The 13,893-nt window shown below is 38.1% G+C and overlaps 1 non-coding gene across 1 annotated transcript; it reads right to left on the bottom strand.

Moving 5' to 3' along the window:
* Window positions 1–12,708: 12,708 nt before the first annotated feature.
* Window positions 12,709–12,781, bottom strand: TRNAW-CCA (transfer RNA tryptophan (anticodon CCA)). Its single transcript has one exon. It is a non-coding gene; the product is annotated as a tRNA-Trp (tRNA).
* Between the last annotated feature and the right edge of the window lie 1,112 nt (window positions 12,782–13,893).

Raw genomic sequence — 13,893 nt, 5'->3', positions numbered from 1 at the left:
ACCACTGCACCACCAGGGAAGCCCCTAAAATTTATTTTTGTATATCATATGAGGACTGAATTTTTTTGCCACATGGATAACAAATTGTTTCAGCACCCTTTATTGAAGAGTCCTTTTATCCTTATGATTTGTAATGCCAGATTTCTTCACATACTAAGTCATGTGTTAATCTGGTAGGGCAACTCTCCCACCACCATATTTTTCTTCAGGAGTGTTTTAGTTTTTCTTGGCCTTTTGCTTTTCCAAATCAATTTTAGAATTATTTTGTCAAGTTTCCACAAAGAAGCCTGTCAGAATTTTTATCATATTGCACTGAAATAGATTATATTAGGGAGAATTAAATCTTTCTATCCTTGAACATATTATTTCTCTTCATTTATTTAGGTCTCCTTTGATTTCTTTCAGTAAAGTTTTATAATTTTCCCCATGAAGTTTAGGTACCTCCTCTATTTCTGTGTGTAGTATATTATATTTTGCTCTGAGAGTCAGTATTCACAATTAAGTTATGCCAAATGGCTTTAACCAGGACCTGAAAGCTCAATTATCTATGGAGACAAGTAAAAACAAACAACGTGGAAAGCGACCCAAGTGTAAGGCAGTAGAAAATGATGAAGACTGGAGAGTCTCTACTCAGCTCCAGCCAATTGCTGCCCAGTATTACCAGAACTTCCAAATATTCTAGACTTTCTAGAAATGTCTTGTTTTTTTTTTTTTTTTTTTCTTTTTGCGGTATGCGGGCCTTTCACTGTTGTGGCCTCTCCCGTTGCGGAGCACAGGCTCCGGATGCGCAGGCCCAGCGGCCATGGCTCACGGGCCCAGCCGCTCCGCGGCATATGGGATCCTCCCAGACCGGGGCACGAACCCGTATCCCCTGCATCGGCAGGCGGACTCTTAACCACTGCGCCACCAGGGAGGCCCGAAATGTCTTGATTTTTAAAACACTGTGTAGACTGCCAATTTCAATCATCCTCAGATGATTTAAAATGAAGAATGACAAGTGAAATATCAGGTTTCAGCCAGCAAATTAGATAGGACTTCAGAGAGAGGAAAGGAAAGGAAGGCACTAGCATGGCTGTAAAAACAAAAACAAAAACAAAAAAACAGAAAATGACAAGTGCTGGCAAAAAAATGTGGAAAAATTGTAATCTGTTGTTAGGGGTAATGTAAAATGGTGGGCCACCTTGGAAAGTAGTTTGGCAGTCCCACAAAAAAGTTAAACACAGAGTTACCATATGACCCAGCAAGTCCATTTCTAAATATATACCCAAGAGAAGTGAAAACATACATCCACACAAAAACTTGTAAACAAATGTTCATTGCAACATTATTCATCATAGTCAAAAAGTGGAAACAACCCAAATGCCCATCAAGTGATAAATGGATAGATAAAATGTGGTATATCCACACGATGGAATATTATTTGACCATATAAGGGATGAAGTACTGATACATGCTACAACATGGATGGACTTTGAAAGCATGATGCTAAGTGAAAGAAGCCAGTCACAGAGGGCTACATATTGTATGATTTTGTGTACATGAGCTATCCTGAATAGGCCAATCCATAGGGACAGAAAGTAGATTAGTAATTCCCAAGGGCTATAAAGAGGGAGAATCGGGAATCAGTGCTAGTGGGTATGGGGTTTATTTTGGAGGTGATAAAAATGTTCAGGAATTAGTTGTGACAGTTTCATAACCTTGTGAAGATACTAAAACCATTGAATCATACATGTTAAAAAGGTGAATTTTATGGTATATGAATTACATCTTTATTTCAAATTTTTTTAATATAAAGAAAGAAAGAGAGAGAGAGAAAAGAAAGTATGTATTGGGCCTTCCTCCAAAGTCAAAATCTGCCAATATAAAACTACTTCTGACTTTGAGATTAAACAAATTCACTCATGACTAAGAAAGAACATTTATGTTTGTATTATTTTTCCTTTTCTAATAACTGCTTTTAATAGTAACACCTTTGATATTGTACTTTTAGCAAAACCTATCCTTCCAGATGGGATGGCAACAGTTTTGTAACATCTCTTTGCTTATTAAAAGACTGTGACTGGGGCTTCCCTGGTGGTGCAGTGGTTAAGAATCCACCTGCCAATGCAGGGGACACAGGTTTGAGCCCTGGTGCGGGAAGATCCCACATGCCACAGAGCAACTAAGCCCGTGTGCCACAAGTACTGAGCCTACACTCTAGAGCCCGGGATCCACAACTACTGAGCCCGCAAGCCACAGCTACTGAAGCCTGCGTGCCACAATTACTGAAGCCCGTGTGCCTAGAGCCTGTGCTCCACAGCAGGAGAGGCCACCGCAGTGAGAAGCCCGCGCACCGCCTCGAAGAGTAGCCCCTGCTCACCGCAACTAGAGAAAGCTTACACGCAGCAACGAAGACCCAACGCAGCCTAAAATAAATAAATAAATTTATTAAAAAAGGAAAAAAACTGCTTCTCTGTGTGCTCTTCCACTTGTTGTTGTGCTATGTCTCTAATAACAAACATTGTACCTGTTTAAAAAAAAAAAAAGACTGTGACTTATGTTGCCTTGTTGGTATGATTTTTTTCTTTACTAATATTTCTAAAAAGAGATGGCCTGAGTGTTTCCTCCAGGTCCCTGCTTAGGTCCTCATGCAAACCTGCTTGCTGCCTTTGCTCTGAATCCCATCCTCTCCCACTTCTGCAAGGACATCCTTTCCAGCATCTCTTTAAAACCACATGGACCTACCACCCTAATGTACCTACTACCCTAATGTACCTGCAGTTTCCTCAGACAATCCAGTCCTCTTAGGTCTCTGTGCCTTTACACATCATGTACTCTCTGCATGGAAACTTCTGGTGTGGGCATAGCAGTGGATATAAAAAGAGATTGATGGCATTCTTTTGGAGGCAGTACTCAATGGACTTGCAAGTAAATTGGATATGGGGTAGGAAAGAAGGAAGGAATTAAGAATCAAGATTGTCTACTAAGCTTCTAACTTGAGTAACTTTTCAGATGGCACAGCCATTTTCCAAGTTTAGGAAGACCAGGATTAGAGAGGACCAGGTTTAACATAGCAACTCTGAGCCGTCTATGAGACATCAAGTAGAGATACCAACTATACATATGTTAGTCTGGAGTGAGATAATATGTGTCTGGAACACAGAGGAAAGATTTGTGCTAGAGGTATAAAACTGGGAGTTGTCAGCACATAAGTAATGTTTAAAACCGTGGAAATGAATACACCTAGGGAGAAAATGTTTCCAAAGAGTGATCACTCAATAAGTGTTAGGTAGTAACAAGCTGTGCCATAATTTATTCAACAAATCCCTCCTATTTTTTTAACATATGTTTCCCAATGTTTTGTGTAATTCATAAGTAATTTTTATTTTTATTTTTTTTTTATTTTTTTTTTTTTTTGCGGTATGCGGGCCTCTCACTGTTGTGGCCTCCCCCGTTGCGGAGCACAGGCTCCGGACGCGCAGGCTCCGGACGCGCAGGCTCAGCGGCCATGGCTCACGGGCCCAGCCGCTCCGCGGCATATGGGATCCTCCCAGACCGGGGCACGAACCCGTATCCCCTGCATCGGCAGGCGGACTCTCAACCACTTGCGCCACCAGGGAGGCCCCATAAGTAATTTTTATATCTTCCATAAATATTTATGATACTTTTTTTCCTAATAGAAACCAGCTTTTAAAAAAAGAGGCCCACTTGCAATAGACTTTGATTCCCAAAATCAAGCAGAAAAAGTAATTTGGAACAGGAAAAGAGAGGAGGGGCAGCAGGGTTAAGTTCTGTGTAGGGAAGGGGCAGAGAGACGAGGCTCCCTGCTCAGCACTGCGGAGGAAGCAGAAATGTTTAAGGAACATTTATCAAGTTTACTGAATTTTTAAAAAAATTATTTTATTTATTTATTTATTTTTTGCTGCGTTGGGTCTTCATTGCCGCGCATGGGCTTTCTCTAGCTGCAACGAGCGGGGGCTGCTTTTAGTTGCAGTGCGCAGTCTTTTCATTGCAGTGGCTCTTGTTGTGGAGCACGGGCTATAGGTACGCGGGGTTCAGTAGTTGTGGCACTCAGGCTCAGTAGTTGTGGCTCTTGGGCTCTAGAGCGCAGGCTCGGTAGCTGTGGCGCACGGGCTTAGCTGCTCCACGGCATGTGGGATCTTCCCGGACCAGGGATCAAACCCGTGTCCCCTGCATTGGCAGGTGGATTCTTAACCACCGTGCCACCAGGGAAACCCCCTACTGAATGTTTTTCAATTTTTTTAAGTCTTTTTTCCATCTCCCCTACATAATCTTCAGTAAACTCAACATTGCTAACTAAATGTTTTTCATGCAGTGTGTTCTCCACGGTGAATTAAATGCCAAGTCCTGACTCATATGGGCTGGTGACAAGAGAAACTGCCAGCCAGTAACTGGGCTACATTTGTTTTCTAAAATGGCAATGCAATGAACACCTTTGGAGCTACATCTCTGCATATGTTCAGAATTACTCCCTTGGCATAAATTTACAGATACTGAATTAAAAAGAATAAACCATTATTAAGGCTTTTTATACACATTGCCAAAATGTCCTCCAGAAAAGTTGAACCAATGTATCACCAGCAGAGTATTAGAGTGTTCATTTCCTCACATCTACATTTTCAGCTTTAAGGAATTAATGGGGGAAAAAAGGGTAGTTCCCTGTTTTAACATGACTTTATCACCATCTACTAAATTTTTTTAACATTACCCTAACTGGTCTCTTTGTTTCTAACCTTTCTCCATGTCAATGCATTCTGTATGCCACCAGATTAATCTTCTTATAGTAGGATTCCTATGCCAATATTCCCCTGTTCGAAAATCTTCAGTGACTCTCATTTTCTACTGAATTAAGTACAAACTCATCAGCCTGTCATCTAAAACACTGTGCAATATGGCCTCATCACATATTTCCAATCTTATTTTGGTCTCCACTTTCTTACACATACCCTATGATCCAGTCAAAATCATATAGTCATTGTTTTCCAGAACATGACCCATAATTTCTCATCTCCATAGCATAATAGTCCAGCAATGAAAATTCATATCACGAGGTCTTCAAATCTCCCCTCCCTCACCCATGGCAGATTTTGCTAATTACTCATCATACTCTTTCCCACTGAGCTGGCATACAGTGCTATAGACAGTCACTACCACTGAACTGGAATTGGCACTTGATATAAAACTAACTTGCAGTCCCTGTAATAGTCCTTTCACCTAGTTGGCTTTCACCCCAGCTCCTCTTCTTGAACTTGTTCCCATAAATTAAGGTTGCCTTCAAATATTCCCTTTAGAAAGGCTTTCCTGAATCTACTCTGCACCTCTATAATCCTCTTAACACATTACAGGGGACTTATACTTCTTACTTCATTTCACCTTGTTTCATTATTGTGAGCTATCTTCTGCCCATTCGAACCATATGTGTCAAGGCAATAAGTAGTAAAGAGTTCAGATTCTGTCACCAGACTGCCATAGTTCAAATCCTGGATCTGTCCCAACTAGCTGTGGGTCCTTGAGCAAGTTTTTTAACATCTCTGAGTTGCCCTCTTTTGTAAAATGGACATAATAATTGGACCAACCACAGAAAGTTGTGAGGATTCAATGAGAAAATGCAAGTCAAGTGCATACTAAGTGTCACACACATATTAAGTCTTCAGAAATGTTATGTATCTCTCAAAAATTTAAACATAGAGTTACCATATGCCTTAGCAATTCCAATTCTAGGTTTAAATCCAAGAGAATTTTGTTCACATATGTTCACACAAAAACATATACAGTACATGAATGTTCATAGCAGCATTATTTATGAGTCAAAAAATAGAAGCAGCCCAAATGTCCATCAGCTGATAAATAAATAAAATGTGGTATATCCACACAATGGAATATTATTCAGCCATGAAATTGAATGAGGTGCTGATGCATACTACAACATGCATGAACCTTGAAAACATGCTAAGTGAAAGAAGTCAGACACAAAAGACCATTATATGAAATATTCAGAATAAGCAAATCCATAGACTCAGAAGTAGGTTAGTGGTTGCCAGGGATGAGGATGAGGGGGAGTGGAGAGTGATTGATTAAGGGGTATAAGGCTTCTTTTTTGAGTGATGAAAACGTTCTAGAATTCGTTAGTGGTGATGATTGTACAATATTGTGAATATACTAAAACCCACTGAATTGTGCATTTTAACATGGTTAAAATGATAAATTTTATGTTACGTGACTATTATCTCAATTTTTAAAAATGTTATTTATATTACTATTCATCTCTGTATCCCCTAGAGTGCCTAAAGAGACATCATTAAGAAAGTGTGCTTTTTTTTAAGGGAGAAAGATTTAATATGACCTTAAATGCAAAGGTGAAATGATTTGAGCAACTTCTATAAATTACAGTGATTACAATTTGCATGTAGAACAAATCATAGATAAAAGGTAATTTATTGATCTGTAGAAATTCCAAGAATCGACTGGGCCCAACTAAAACAAAACAGTTCCAACAATCTTGGGATTGCACTTGGCTAGAATACAATCCAGCAAAAAATATTAATAGGGAACTCAAAAAAGCAGATCTATAAATATCCACTGAGTATGTTAAAAAAAAAACAACTAATTAAAACAGAAAGGCTATTTTTAAACCATTTAAAAATCATTTTTAAAAACGTTAATATCCACTGTTGACAAGGGAAAATTATGATCTTGCTTGTCATTTCCCACTGCATGTAGGTGGGCATATACATTTATAAGCTTTCTGGAGGTTAATTTGACAATATGTATACTACATACATATATTTATGGCTAGAAAAAGGTCTAAGAATTATGTCCTCCAAGTGGTACACTTGGAGGTGGAATAAGGCAACTTTCCCCCTTGTCTTTATCCCCTACATTTTTCTACAATAAACATAAATATTGCTTTTGTAACAGAAAACAATAAAAGTATTTCTTAAATTTTTGAAAAGTAATGGAGGCAGGAGAAATCAGTTCACTTTGTTGAAGTCAACTTGTTAATCTTTTTAAACTGTTATGAATAAACTAGAACTTTATTGAGGTTGTTAGTGGTATACCTAGAAAATGATAAATAGGTAAAATATAGAAATAACTGAGGAGACATTAGTCTACAATTAGATAGATGACCCATGAGATATTATCTTTACAAACCATCAGTACAAAAGTGCAATAGTTAGTTTGATGAAAATGGACATGGCAATAATCTCTCATGATGTTTAAGAGCAGAATCTCCACATTAATTGAATTGCTAAATTGCCTTCTAAAATGGATATTTCAGTAGTGAACAAAGAATGTCCTTTTTACCACACCCTTCTCAGTACAGGATGTAACTAACAAAAAAGGAATCTCACTTACTTTTCATCTCTTCAATTATTAGTGAAACTGAACATTTTCTAAGGTTTATTTATTGGCTATTCATATTTCTTCTTCTGTGAGTTGTCTGCTCATGTGTCATGTGTATTTTTTAAGATTTTTTTAAAGCCTTTTTTGAATTTGTTACAATACTGCTTCTGTTTTATGGTGCTTTTGTTTTGTTTTGGTTTGGTTTGGTTTGGTTTTTGGTTTTTTGGCCATGAGGCATGTATGTGGGATCTTAGATCCCCAACCAGGAATCGAACCAGCACCACCTGCACTGGAAGGTGAAGTCTTAACCACTGGACTGCCAGGGAAGTCCTGTCATCTCTGTTTTTAAGTGATTTTTTTTTTTTAATTTTATTTATTTATTTATTTTGGCTGCGTTGGGTCTTCATTGCTGCACGCGGGCTTTCTCTAGTTGTGGCGAACAGGGGCTACTCTTCGTTGCAGTGTGCGGGCTTCTCATTGTGGTGGCTTCTCTTGTTGCGGAGCACGGGCTCTAGGTGCACGGGCTTCAGTAGTTGCAGCACGTGGGCTCAGTAGTTGTGGCTCACAGGCTTAGTTGCTCCATGGCATGCGGGATCTTCTTGGACCAGGGACTGAACGTGTATCCCCTGCATTGGCAGGCAGATTCTTAACCACTGTGCCATGAGGGAAGTCCCGATCTTTTTTTTTTAATATAAATTTATTTGTTTTTATTTATCTAGTTTTGGCTACGTTGGGTCTTCCTTGCTGCGTGCGGGTTTTCTCTAGTTGCGGTGAGCGGCGGCTACTCTTCATTGCAGTGCGCGGGCTTCTCATTGCAGTGGCTTCTCTTGTTGCAGAGCACGGACTCTAGGTGCACAGACTTCAGTAGTTGTGGCTTGCGGGCTCTAGAGCTCAGGCTCAGTAGTTGTGGTGCACGGGCTTAATTGCTCTGAAGCATGTGCGATCTTCCCGGACCAGGACTCGAACCCGTGTCCCCTGCATTGGCAGGCAGATTATTAACCATTGCACCACCAGGGAAGCCCGATCTTTTTTCTTGTTGATTTGTTACAGTACTTTAAAGGGTAAAGATCTTAACTCCTTGTCTGTCATGTAGGTTTCAAATATTTTTCCCAGTTTGTCATTTGCTTTTTAACTTTAATGGTGTCTTATAATGTCTAAAAATGTTTAATTTTTATGAGGTCAAACATATCAGTCTTTTCCTTTATCATTTTTCCTTTTGCTTTGCTTTTATTATTAGACAGTTCTTCACTCTAGGAGAAGATATTCTCCACCTGTATTTTCTTCCAATTCTTTTATGGGGTCATTTTTTTTCATTTCATTCTTAAAGCCATCTGGAGTTTATTTTGGAATAAGATGTGAGAGAGACAACTCTTAAAAACACATTTTTAAAACATTACACATTATAAAAGAGTCTGTGCAAAGAAAATATTTGCAGTATTAAATGTGCCCAAGGAGTCATCACTTAACATAAAAAAAATTTCCCATGACATAGCATTTAAACAGTTCTTCAGAGTTCACTAAAAAAGGATTGGGCTGTGTTGAAACCTACTTTAACAGTTTTCTTTTGGAGCAGTTGTCTTTTTACTAATTAACTTTTATATTATTTGAATGTTTCACAAAGCGTACATATTGCTTTCTTAAAAAAGAAAGAAAAAGTATGCGCTTCATTGCATGAGAGGTTGATGCCACATGTCAGAGACAGATCTTGAATTTCACCTTTTCATGACTAAAAGAAAACAAAAGAAACTCTTCATGATTCCTAGGGCATGAATCATAAATGAAATTACTGAATGATTAAGTAAGTCTAACGACAACAGAGTGAACTGGAAATCCTATTGTGTAGAAATCACAAACCCGAGTTTCAATGTGCCCCCTGATTCACTTGCTAAATTTCCTTAGATAAATTTCTTAAAATATCTGCACCTGTTCATCAGTGCACGAAACAAAGATCTTAGTTGTCAGAAAAGATGGGCTTATGAGTTAACATATTAAAGTATTAAAAGCATCTTGAACTAAATATCTTCATGAACAGGGTCAGCAATTCTAGTCATCAGCAACTCAGGAAACCTAAAAATTTCCTCATTTAATGTCTCCTCTTCAAGGCTCAGCTGTTCTTTCAGTGTGCGTAAATTCTCAAAGGTTCATTGAGGGTAGCAGAATATCAGAGGTGAATGTTTTGGGAATAACAGATATTTCATGTTACTGCTAATGAGGCTGAAATAGTATTTTAAGAAATCTAACCTTCCTTTCTATTTCTGCTACTTCTCTTTTAACAGATTTCAGCTTTTTGAGATGCTAATCATATTCATGTCCACAAAAGTTCACAAGAAGAGACATGCTCCAGAAATTTACGCTTACTAACATTCATGCAAATATGTATATAATACCACTGAGGTGGATAACCACATTCTTGTGCATAAGCATATCCTCAGGTTTACCTTGAGCACATTAATGAAAAGAACTAAGAAGACCAGGTAATGAGTAAATCAGTAAGATTATTGATGATTAAAAATTTCTGAGTCCACAACTGGTAAAGAGTTCTCTGCTTAATGTTATCCAGGCCCTCAGAGAAACCAGTGAAAAGAATTTATTTATTAATTCATTCAACATATATTAATTGAGCATCTGCCAAGCGCTGTGCTAAGCACTGAGGAAAACTATTAGGTTGAACCACATGAAATTGCTGACAGTCAAGCATTTTTTTAACATACAGCAATGGCAATTTCATGTAGTTCAACCTAAGAAAATTACAGAAATTCCTTAGAGAGGGAAAGAAGACAGAGTTGAAAATCATGAGAAAAAACAAAATTTTCCAAAATAGCAACTTAGAAGAAATAAGAGGGAATAAAAGGAAAAAGAAAAAAATAGGATTGGGAAACGGGAAAAAGGGAACATATAAACAAAAATAGAATAGAACAATAAAAACATATGGAGGGCTTCCCTGGTGGCACAGTGGTTAAGAATCTGCAGGGGACATGGGTTTAAGCCCTGGTCCAGGAAGATCCCACATGCCACAGAGAAATGAAGCCCATGTGCCACAACTAGTGACCCTGTGCTCTAGAGCCCGTGTGCCACAACTACTGAAGCCCACGTGCCTAGAGCCTACGCTCCGCAACAAAAGAAGCCACCACCATGAGAAGCCCGAGCACCACAATGAAGAGTAGCCCCCACTCGTTGCAACTAGAGAAAGCCCATGCACAGCAACAAAGACCCAACCCAGCCAAAAATAAATAAATAAAATAAATAAATTTATTAAAAAATATATGGCAATAAAAACTAATAAATTATTTTTTAATTTTTTAGATTGAAATATAATTGACATACAACAATTAGTTTCAGGTATACAACATAGTGATTCAGTATTTTATATACTGTTGTGAAATGATTACCATGATAAGTCTAGTTAACATCCATTGCCATACATATTTACAGAAAAATTTTTTTTCCTTATGATGAGGACTTTTAAGATCTACTCAGCAATTTTCAAATTTGCAATACAGTATTATTAACTATAGTCACCATGCTGTACGTTACATCCCCATGACTTACTTATTTTAGAACTGGAAGTTTGCACCTTTTGACCCCCTTCACCCATTTCACCTACTCCCCACCCACTACCTCTGGCAACCACCAAACTGTTCCCTGTATCTATGAGCTTAGGTTTCTGTCTGTTTGTTGAAAACTAATAAATTCTTTTTCTTTCTTTCTTTCTTTCTTTATCTTTGGCTACATTGGGTCTTCGTTTCTGTGTGTGGGCTTTCTCTAGTTGTGGTGAGCAGGGCTACTCTTCGTTTTGTGGTGCGCGGGCTTCTCATTGCAGTGGCTTCTCTTGTTGCAGAGTACGGGCTCTAGGTACGCGGGCTTCAGTAGTTGTAGCACATAGGCTTAAGTAGTTGTGGTTTGCAGTCTCTAGAGCGCAGGCTCAGTAGTTGTGGCACATGGGCTTAGTTTCTCCGCGGCATGTGGGATCTTCCTGGTCCAGGGCTCGAACATGTGTCCCCTGCATTGGCAGGTGGATTCTTAACCACTGCGACACCAGGGAAGCCCAATAAATTTGAAATAATTTAATTCATCCAATGTATATTGTGTCCAACACTATATAGATAATCTCATGGTAGGCACAACGTGTACCTCAAAAGAAAGAGAAAACATTATTCTCCTTAGAGAAGAAAGACAGATCAATGTGCCCCATATTTTAAAATTCTAAATTCTAATGATACAAGAGAAAATGAAAAAAATATTGAGGCAGTTGGAGAGCCAAAGCAGGGAAAATGATAGTAGAAATACCAAAAAAATAGATATAAATTCAATATAAATCCAAGAAAAAGCAAAGTTGGAAAGAAATAAAATAGGAGTCCTGATAATAGGAAAAAGATTCTGCAGCAATGTCTCCTGATAACACAAGAACGAAAAGTGTAAATCAAGTTATCAGAGAAGCCAAAGAAAGTAAATTTAAAAAGGTTTTACTATCTCTTTTGCCACATAGAAAATTATATTAACTTCCCATTTTGTACAATTAAGGGTGAACAAATAATAAAATAGGTAATTTGTGTATATAGATAAATTCCAAATTTTATATTTTGATATAATGACTTTATTTGAAATAACATAAATTATATAAAAGCAAATAATCCAAAACTATCCAGACAGGAAAGAATAAATTAGAAAATTACTTAAATAGAGCCCTCTTTATACTTTCATGATTAAGAATGGTCAAAGACCCATACAATTTTAGCATAAGAAGGAGTCTTAGAGTTCATTCACACCAAACCCTCACTGTCTCAGAAGAGGCAGAGAGAGTGATGAGAAGTGATTTGTTCAAAACTAGAGAGAAGCAGACTTAGGACTAGAACTTATTTCTTCTTTCATTCACTTAGTGGTCAGGAAATCCTGCCATGTGCCCTACAAGGTACAAAAACTGGTGAACTTTGTTCCTGGCTCTCAAGTTGCTGTCAGAGTGGCAGTGTTGAGGGTGGGTAAAAGAGACCCATAAACTCTACTAAAGCCATTAGTGTACATCAGTAAAATAAACAGTGCTTTAAAACCCACATTTTATATGTCAAAACTCAGTCATTGAGAACTCTCATTTTGAGAGCTTCAAACCAGGGTGGTACATAAAATAACAAAGAAGAATCCTTCACCAAAGAAGGATAAACAGAATCCTAGGTTGTAGATTTCCTAACAGGTCTTCCATATAATGTATGTCTTTAATCAGTACCAGCAACATCAGCACTCCGTTATTACCCTTCTTTGATGCAGAATAAGTGAATGATTCTCTTTTTAAAAAATATTTATTTATATATTTGGCCATACTGGGTCTTGGTTGTGGCACACGGGCTCTTAGTTTCGGCGTGCAGGATCTAGTTCCCCGACCAAGGATCGAACTCGGGCTCCCTGCATTTGGAGTGCAGAGTCTTAACCACTGGACCACCAGGGAAGTCCCTGAATGATTCTTAAACACTGTCAGCTGTGTAGCTAAAAATACATGATTTGTCTACACTCTCTTTTCAGACATTGTGCATGAAAGTATGGTTTTGCAACTGATGCCAAATAAACTTGTGTATGAAAAACAACAACAACAACAACTGATTACTTAGCACATTATTGTCTGAACTTGGGTTTACAAAAAAGAGGCCCCCCAAAATTGTGTGGCAATCAGAGAGTAAGATTATGATGATAAAATGAGTCCAGTGAGTGAAAGAACTAATAATAGCTGTAAAAACGCCAAGGTCTGAACAAAGAGTGAGAGTTTTGTGACCAGCTATGACACAGGTCCTTGTCACAGGGCCCAGAGGGCAGCTCAGAACCACACTGATTCAGGTTCCTATGTGCCCTGTAAGGACTCTAAGGATTACTATTTTTTTTAACATGACATGTAATTCTTGTTACTAACCACAGTATGACATAAAATCAGGTGACCAGGAAACCAGATAACCTCTCACACTTTTTTTAATTTTATTTTGTTATTAACAATCATTGTTCTTAAATGATAGAATTAAATGTGAGCTATAGTCAAAAGTTCCTTTAGAGGGCTTTAAGCAAATGATTAAAATAAAATCTTTAACCCCTCTGCCTATTTGTTGAATCTGAAAATACTTGCATAGAGATATATAATCAGTCTTGAACAGTAGGAGTCTTTCATTTTCCATCTACTGATTTTACGGGGATAAATTAAAACAGCAAACAACCAATGTTGAAATGTCAAGGCTAAAATGTCACAGAAACATAAGTTCAGTAAAGTAGCATCTTCTGTTCTGAGTAGTCTGATGACACAGCTAACGCTGTGCCTTTAAGGATGTGGATGTGACCTTAACATCGCTGAGCTTCATGGCTGCAACCTTAACATTTCCTGTCACAGTCTTTGAGTCAATTCTCATGCCCACACAATAGAGCGAGTTTCCATTTCATTCTTGAGTTCACACAGGTAAGTGGGTGGGTATGTGCTCAAACTCAGAGATGCATTATCATACTAATCCAAGTCCATTAATCTCATTGCTCTGATTTTTTTTTCTTTCTTTTGAAATTAAATAATTCTTTACCTCCTGCCCT

The sequence above is a fragment of the Mesoplodon densirostris genome, chromosome 7 (assembly GCF_025265405.1).
Source record: "Mesoplodon densirostris isolate mMesDen1 chromosome 7, mMesDen1 primary haplotype, whole genome shotgun sequence".
Lineage (NCBI taxonomy): Eukaryota > Metazoa > Chordata > Mammalia > Artiodactyla > Ziphiidae > Mesoplodon > Mesoplodon densirostris.
The sequence above is the reverse complement of the archived record's forward strand: the minus strand, read 5'-3'. Positions and strand labels throughout refer to the sequence as shown.